The following is a 9798-nucleotide window of genomic DNA, read 5'->3' on the forward strand; positions in this document are numbered from 1 at the left end:
CGAGTGTATAGTGGTGGAAGAAAGGTAGACAGAGGCATGAGATTTAGAACTTCTTGACTGTTTTGAGGAGATGGAGAGGCGGAAGATGAGTGTGGTGGTGAAGGGCGAGGTGGTGGAGAGGGAGAACGCTCTCTGGATTGGTATGAGGACGATGAAGAGGGTGGTGTACAGAGAGAGGCATTTTTTCGTGCAGACTGTTTGGTTCGAGCCATTGTTGTTTTTTGGGAGGAAGATGATGAAGAAGATGAACAGTGAACGTGATTTAGAGAAAGAGAGAGATGATTCCAGCTTTTGGGGAAAAGGAGGTGGGAAGAGGAGCAGTTTCCTGACTTGAGTGGATAGAGAGAAAAAGGTGGAGTAATGATGAGTTTGTACCTAGGAAAATGGGAAAAGCATTTTGGGGGATTGGAGAGAGTATGTGTCAGCATGCTAACACCAGACACAAGGGCACGTGTAATAAATGCCAAGATTTCCCTTTTTACTTTTGAGAGGGAAAAGCAGACTGTTGCTTTTTCCAGAACGGAGAATGATGAATCGCGAAACGGAGACTGATAAACGATCTCCGTTTTCTGCAGAAGCAGATTTCAACCAGAATTTTCTGGATTTTTCATGATTCTCAGTTTTTCCTTGATTGAATTAAAACTATCCTCCACAAGAGGCTTAGTGAAAATGTCAGCAAGTTGATTTTGAGTATCAACGAAGATTAATTCAACGTCTTTCTTATTGACATGATCACGAATGAAATGATGTTTTATTTCAATATGCTTTGATCTAGAATGCTGAATAGGATTTTTAGACAGATTTATAGCACTTGTATTATCACAATAAATTGGAATATTGGAATAGCTTACAGAGTAATCTTGAAGTTGGTTCTTGATCCACAAAACTTGTGAACAGCAGTTTGCAGCTGACACATATTCAGCCTCAGTTGTGGATAGTGCTATGGTGTTCTGTTTTCTGCATGACCAACTGATTAATGCTTCACCTAGGAACTGACATGCTCCACTTGTGCTTTTTCTTTCAACTTTGTCTCCAGCATAATCAGCATCACAGTATGCTATAATATCAAAATGGGAACCTTTTCTATACCAAAGACCAAGATTAGTTGTTCCAACGAGATATCTAAATATGCGTTTAACAGCAGTTAAGTGGGATTCTTTTGGCGCTGATTGAAATCGAGCACATAATCCTACTGCAAACACAATATCTGGTCTGCTAGCAGTTAGATATAGCAGAGAACCGATCATTCCACGATATTCTTTTTCAGAGACAGATTTGCCATTTTCATCTTTTTCTAAGGAAGTGGATGGATGCATGGGAGTTGTCATAATTTTTGACTCATTCATTTTATATTTGATCAACAGATCTTTGATATATTTTTCTTGACAAACAAAAATGCCTTTTTCGTATTGTTTGATTTGTAAACCAAGAAAATATCTTAATTCCCCCATCATGCTCATTTCAAATTCACTTTGCATAAGTTTTGAGAAATCTTCACATAGTTTTTCATTTGTTGATCCAAAAATGATATCATCCACATATACTTGAACAATGAGTAATTCATTTCCTTCAGTTTTCTTAAATAAGGTAGTATCGATTTTTCCTCTTTGAAAATTGTTCTCGATCAGAAATGAACTCAGTCTTTCGTACCATGCCCTTGGTGCTTGTTTTAAGCCATAAAGAGCTTTGGTAAGTTTGAAAACATGATTTGGTTTTGCTTGGTTTTCAAAACCTGGGGGCTGTTTTACATACACTTGTTCATTTAAAAAACCATTTAAGAAAGCACTTTTCACATCCATTTGAAACAGTTTGATGAGTTTATGAGATGCATATGCAAGAAGTATTCGAATAGCTTCTAACCTTGCAACTGGAGCAAAAGTTTCATCATAGTCTATACCTTCTTGTTGATTGTAGCCTTGAGCTACTAATCTTGCTTTGTTTCTCACGACCTTACCTTCTTCATCAAGCTTGTTTCTGAATACCCATCGAGTGCCAATAACAGTTTGATCTAAAGGATCTGGTACTAGAGTCCAAACTTCATTTTTCTCAAACTGTAGAAGTTCTTCCTTCATGGCGTTAATCCAAGATTGATCAGTAATAGCATCTTTGATTGACTTTGGTTCAATCTGAGATATCATTGCCATGCTGTCGTCATCATTTTTGAATGATCTTCTGGTTCGGATTCCATCAGCTGTGTCTCCAATGATCTGAGTTTGAGGATGATCTCCAATGGTTTTCCAGCTTTTTGGTGGAGAATGAAACGGAGATTGTTTATCAATCTCTGTTTTCTGCAGACTTGTTTCCTGCTGTGTTTCATTTTGAGTTTCTTCTTCCTCATCCTTTTTACTTATATCTAGATCATCAAACTCATCAAACAATATATGCATACTAATTTCAACAACATTAGTTCTTAAATTGAACACTCTATAACCTTTAGATTCGGTTGAGTATCCAAGAAAGATCGCTTTATCGGATTTTGCATCAAATTTTCCAATAGGATCTTTGTTGTTTAGTATGTAACAGTAACAACCAAAAATATGAAAGTAAGAAATGTTTGGTTTTCTGTTTTTCCAGATTTCGTATGGAGTTTTGTTGATGATTTTTCTGATAGATACACGATTCAAGATATAGCAAGAAGTGTTTATGGCTTCTGCCCAAAAATACCTTTCAACATTTGATTCTTCTAAAATAGTTCTTGCCATTTCTTGTAGTGTTCTATTCTTTCTTTCAACAACTCCATTTTGTTGTGGAGTTCTTGCACATGAAAGATTGTGAGATATACCAAGTTCATCAAAAAAGCTTTTGAATGAGGCATTTATGAATTCTCCTCCATGATCACTCCTTACAGAGATGATGCTGGAGTCCTTTTCATTCTGCACCTTTTTACAAAATGTTTTAAATGATTCAAATGCATCATCTTTTTGTTTTAAAAACAGAACCCATGTAAATCTTGAGAAATCATCAACAATAACAAAACCATATTTCATTCCTCCTAGACTTGTTGTTTTGACAGGCCCGAATAAATCTATGTGAAGTAGTTCAAGAGTTCTATTTGTTGATACAAAATCTTTTGTATGAAAGCTGCTCTTGACTTGCTTACCTTTTGCACAAGCTTCACAGATTTTGTCTTTCTCAAAATTAAGTTTTGGTAAACCTCTAACAAGATCAAGTTTGGAGATTTTTGAAATAGTTTTCATGCTGATATGTCCAGCCCTTTTATGCCAGATCCATTTATCTTTATTGATTGATATAAAGCATGATTCATCAGGTAATTCATCCAAATATATCACATATAAATTTTTCTTTCGCTTACCAGAGAACATAATTTTTCCAGTTTTGGCCTTCTTGATTTCACATACCTTTGGCTTGAAAGTGACTTCGCATCCATTGTCGCATAACTGACTTATGCTTAATAGATTGTGTTTCAATCCTTCCACGTATTGGACATCATTTATTTGAGCAGAGTTTGTCTTACCAATTGTTCCATTTCCCTTAATTTGAGCTTGATCATCATTTCCAAATGTGACCGAACCACCATCCTTCTTGCTGAAGGTTATGAAACAATTTCTATCTCCTGTCATGTGCCTTGAACAGCCACTGTCCAAGAACCAAGGCTTTCTCTTTGTATTTTGAAAACCAACCTGCAGGTGATATCATTCCAGTTTTAGGTACCCACTTTGTTTTGGGTCCTTGAGAGTTAGTTTTTAAGTGGTATATCATTCTCGTTTTGGAAACAGTTGTGTTGTTTGTTGATTTTGAAATGGGTTTAGCAATATATGATTTAGGAGAGTTGAACTTTGGTTTAACAGATTTTTTGAAACGTTCAACTTGTAACTTTGAACTTTCTCCGTTTGGGGAACAAACTGGAGAACATTCTCCGTTTTGCTGTTTTTTTGAAACAATCTTGACAGGATGATTCTCATGTTTAAAAAGCTTTTTCTTTTTGATTTTTTCATCCCTTTTCCTGAAGTAGCATGCAAACTCTAGATGTCCAAGTTTTCTACAGTATGAGCATCTAGTCTTGCATTTTTCTTCCTTTCTTTCTGGGACAAAGAAGTTTTCATAAAGTTTGGTTTTTTGAGTTTGATTGAAACCAAGACCAGCTTTATCAAAAATTCCTATTTGAGATCCCATGATGTTATGAAAAGTTTCAGTGGCTTTAATGAAGTTCAGTAAATCAGTTTTGAGAAGTTCATTTTCATTTTTGAGTTGAACGTTCTCCGTTTGTAGCGCAGAATGTTCTTGACATTCTTCACTTTCAAAAACTCTTGTTTCTTTCAATTCTTGAATCATCTTTTTTAACAAATTATTTTCAGTTTGATTTCTTTCCTTCTCTTCTTTCTCTTTATAAAACTGTTCTTTCAGAGAACTACATTTTTGAATAAGGAGATTTGAGTCATTTAGCAAGTTATCAAATTCATTTCCCATTTGTTGACATAAATGACATGGTTCAGAATTCATTACCTCATCTTCCTCTGTTTTTGCCATCAAGCATATGTTGGCTTCTTCTTCCTCTTCTTCTGTTTCTGATTCCTCTGAATCATCCCATGTTGCCATCATTGATTTCTTTTTGAAGGGAAATCGTTTTGGTGGATTTTTGTTTGATGGACATTCTGCCTTGTAATGTCCCAATTTGTTGCATCCAAAGCATGTGACTTGACTCTTGTCAATCTCTGTTTTAGGATTTCTGTTTTGAAATCCCTTTTTGATTTGATCTCTTCTTCTCATCATTCTTTGAATTCTTCTAGTGAGAAGCGCGATTTCATCAGCATCTCCTTGTTCATTCTCTTCTGATTCCTCTTCAACTGGAACTGTGATTTTTTCTTGAGAGACTTTCAGTGCTATTGCCTTTCCTTTCTTGACTGGTTTGTCTTCTTGCAATACTATCTCATGAGCTCTTAGAGTTCCAATTAGTTCTTCCAGAGGCAGTGACTCAAGGTTCTTGGCTTGGCTTATAGCTGTCACCATTGGTCTCCAAATGATTGGGAGACACCTCATGATTTTTCTTACTCTTTCTTGCACAGTATAGGCTTTGCCAAGAGAACGCATTTCATTTACTATTGTGGTGAATCTTGAGTACATTTCATCAATGGTTTCTCCTTCTTGCATTTCAAACAGTTCGAATTTCCTTATACCAATGTCTATTCTTGTTTCTTTGACATGGCTTGTTCCTTCATGGTGAGTTTGCAATGTATCCCAGACTTCTTTTGCAGTTGTGCGTTCATCTACCCTTTCACTTTCTTCCCTGCTTAAAGCACATGATAAGAATAATTGAGCTTTAGAGTTTAGAAGTACCTTAGCTTTATCTTCTGTTGTCCAATTTGCTTCCTTTTTTAGAGCAGAATTCGAGTCATCTTGATCAACCCTTGGTGTGAAATCTCCATCTGTGATGATGCGCCACATTCCTGTGTCTTGAGATTTTAAGAACAACTGCATTTTGTTTTTCCAAAAATAATAGTCTGATCCATCAAAGAATGGAGGTCGATTTGAGGATCCTCCTTCAACAATGTATTTTGCTTTCGACATTCTTCTAGATCTTTTCTCTAACACTTGTTAGGTGTTTTTGAACTTTTTAGAGACCGAGCTCTGATGCCAATTGAAGTAACAATGTCGATTTACAAGAAAGGGGGGTTTGAATTGTAAATATGCCTTTTAAAAATTCCTGTTAAAACTTAAGAAAATAACTCAAGATTGACCTTGGTTGTGACAACAGAAAACGGAGAACGTTCTTGGTTTATGTTATAAAACAGAGAACGTTCTTTAATTAGCAGAAAATTAGTTTATATTTTATCTCAAATGATTAATGCAGTATAATAAAGAAGGAGAAAGGAAAGAGAATACCACACAAAGATTTATCCTGGTTCACCCAACGTGGGTTACGTCCAGTCCTCACACTGTGAGATTTTCCACTAAGTGTTTAAAATGAAGAACCTTCTTAATCTTACAACACCTAGAATAAATCAACCTTGATCTATTTCTTTCTTAATTACTTTCCACCCAGAAAGCAATCACAACACCTATCTAACCTTGATAGGAAGCAATCTTAAACAAACTATAAAGAAACTCTTATAGTTTGAGTTTTTACAAATGATTGAATTTGACAGAATCTGATATTGCTCAACTCTTGTTTGAGAATAGATTCTTTACAGAGTATCTAATGACAATTTCGCAGCTGATATATGAATGAGCAGCAGTGGCTGTTTAGCGAATTTGCAGAAGGGAATGTTTCCTCTGTTTTTTCAGAATTTCAAGCTTAAGTGTGATTGTATAATGTTGATTACTTGGCACTTGAATTTCTTGCTTAGAACTGAGATAATGGCCTTCTATTTATAGGCTGGAGATGTACGAAATAGCTGTTGGAGAGGCCATGCTTTTTTGACTAAAACATTATTTTTAGAATAAAAATAATGCTGCTTTGAAAACAGCTTTTTGACTTTTGATGTTTTAGCATTGAAAGCATTTCTGTCCTTTCTTTGACATTTCTTCATTGATCTTGGATGGTACATTATCTGTCTTGAGTCTTGAGTGTAGCTAGAGGAGGTTGGAGAAGATTTGAATCGAATTGCAGACTGAAACAGAGAGGATGCAAGGCTGCTGTTGATGTGCAGAAAACGGAGAATGATTAACGTTCTTGGTTTTATCAGTTTGAACGTTCTTGAGCTTCAATAATCATTCTGGAGTTCCCGTTTTGAATGTTCTGTATTTCCTTTGTTCTTGTCTTGTCATATACCCAGTTTGATCAAGTTTTCTTGACATTTGAATTTTGGAGTTCTTAAGCCGTCATGACTTTTGTCCATGTTTGAACTCTTTGATCTTTGCGATCAAATATCCTTTTTGAGTCTGGATTATTTGTACTTGTTCCTTGCCATGTACTTGTTAGATATGAATGATTTCCAGAGCAGATTCTTTGTTAACGATGTAGATAAACTTTGAACAACATGCTGTGATAGATAGTTCGGTGAAGCTGAAGATCATTCTCTGTTTATGATGTAGAATGATCTTGTTGTTGTCTTTTCTTGTATTTGCTTGATTCTGCTCTTAATTAAAACCACTCAAGAACACAAGTTAAATTAACATAACATTTAGAATCATAATTAACATTCTTAATTAACCTTTGTTTATTTTCATCAAAACTTTAAAATAGAGAGTTTGTCTCAACAGACTGGAAGTAGCCATCTTTGGGTGAACCAGTATAAAAACAGTGTTTGTCAATCTTATATTTCTCTTTCACTCTTTAGCTCAATTCAAATCTGAAGGTTTTGAAAAACCCATCCTCGGGCTTGCCATCCTCTGCAAGAGGATTTAAAACACTTGAAAATTATTTTAAACAGCAAAATCTCTATTCAACCCCCCTTCTAGTGATATTTAGCTACATCATGATGTAAAAAAACAAAGTTGTTTTTTAGTTATTAGATTTGCTGCTATTATTTCATATAACTAATTTATCTTTATTCTTTTTGTTTCATTTTCTCTACTTATTGGATCTCATATCTTCAAGGTAAATATTCTTTTATTTATTTTTTCTTTGATTTTTTGCATACTCTAGAGTTTCAATATTCTGATTTTTGAATTCAAACTCTAATTTCCAACTCTAATAAATATTCATATCTAGAAAACTCTAATATGCATATTATGATATTTAAAGATTCTGGTATGAATTTAAACTCTGATGTCTAGATACGAATAATTATTAGATATGAATATTCTGATTTTTTTCCCAAAATACTTTCTAGAGTTTGACTTTTTAATTATTAGATATGAATCACCCCTTTTTGATATTCTGGTTGTGGTAAATTATTAGATATGAATATTCTGATTTTTTCCCAAAATACTTTCTAGAGTTTGACTTTTTAATTATTAGATATGAATCACCCCTTTTTGATATTCTGGTTGTGGTAAATTATTAGATATGAATATTCTGATTTTTTCCCAAAATACTTTCTAGAGTTTGACTTTTTAATTATTAGATATGAATCACCCCTTTTTGATATTCTGGTTGTGGTAAATTATTAGATATGAATATTCTGATTTTTTCCCAAAATACTTTCTAGAGTTTGACTTTTTAATTATTAGATATGAATCACCCCTTTTTGATATTCTGGTTGTGGTAAATTATTAGATATGAATATTCTGATTTTTTCCCAAAATACTTTCTAGAGTTTGACTTTTTAATTATTAGATATGAATCACCCCTTTTTGATATTCTAGTTGTGGTAAATTATTAGATATGAATATTCTGGAAAAAAAAACATACTTCATGTTCTTGGCTTGTGGCTGGAAAAGATGGATCAACGAGCCAATAACAGTAGCAAGCAAGGGGTAATTATAGAGCAAGAGCACTGTAAGTTTGTGCTTCTATTTTTTTCATTTTCTGTTTGATGCTTATATTGTTTCTATTTCATGTTTATAAGTTTTTCAAATGTATACTATATTTTTATGCCTATAAATGAATGCAATATATTTAACTTGTATATTTCTTTTTAAGATGTGTTTAATTAATATGTGCTTAAAGTTTATGGTTCTTTTTTATGAGTTTCATTAACATGTTAAAAATGTGCTTCTTTTTTTCTAAGTGTAACTTGTGCTTCTTTTTTACTAAATGTAATTAGTGCTTCAGTTTTTTTTTTAATGTGTGCTTTTATTTAATTTGATGCATGTTTCTCTAATATATACTTCTGTTTATTATATGCTTTTTCTTTTTCTTAATGGATATTTATTTGAATATTATTCTAATATTGTTTAATGAGTACAGTGTGCTAGTTACACACTAGATTGATGCATGTTTCTCTAATATATACTTCTGTTTATTATATGCTTTTTCTTTTTCTTAATGGATATTTATTTGAATATTATTCTAATATTGTTTAATGAGTACAGTGTGCTAGTTACACACTAGACACTGTATTATAGTTAACCTTCAATGGTTGAATAAGTCTAGTGTGTGTGAAACACACTAGACTCTTGAATTATATAGTCACTTACATAAGAATTAAACTTCCTTATAGGTTAAATTAAAGTCCCTTAAATATTCATAACTCCCCTTAAATATTCAATTGCAACCACTTAAATAATAGAGTAATACAATCCTTGGATGTTAAATTACATTCATTTAAAATTTAATACACCCCTATAAAATTTTATTACAAACCTTTAAAAGTCAATGAACTTAAAATAAATAATTCCATATGGTTGGTATTTGGTTATTAAGGCTCCTTCATGATTTCAGTGATGAACCAACCTAGTCAAAATTTACCAACTCCAAATATCAACACTACTAAAGCTAGTGCAGGAGCAACAACATTAGTTGATGGACCTGATTTGGCTAACAATCAAGTTAAAAAGAAGAGAAAAGCTAATGCAAGTGGTCCTAGGCAATCCTCTAAATGCTGGGAACACTTTAACAAAATTAATTCTAGTGAAGAGGAGGTACAATCTGCCGCATGTAAATACTGCCACAAAATATACTTGTGTGACTCTCGAACTCATGGCACCTCTAACCTCAACTACCACCTTACTAAATGTGCCAAAAAACCTTTGATTGTATCTGATGACCCCACCCAAACTATTCTTACATTTCCTAATGTAGAAGGATCTGGTTTGGTTTCAACAAGTAGTAAATTAAACCTTCAAGCTTGTCGTAGGGCATTGTCTATTTTTGTGATTTTGGATGAACAACCATTCAAAGCTGTGGAAGGTGAAGGATTTAAGTTTATGTTGAGAACATTGCTGCCACAATTTACAATACCGTCTAGACGAACTGTAGCTAGGGATAGTTTTCAGTTGTTTATGGAGGAAAAA

This window comes from Cicer arietinum, chromosome 6 (genome assembly GCF_000331145.2).
Source record: "Cicer arietinum cultivar CDC Frontier isolate Library 1 chromosome 6, Cicar.CDCFrontier_v2.0, whole genome shotgun sequence".
Lineage (NCBI taxonomy): Eukaryota > Viridiplantae > Streptophyta > Magnoliopsida > Fabales > Fabaceae > Cicer > Cicer arietinum.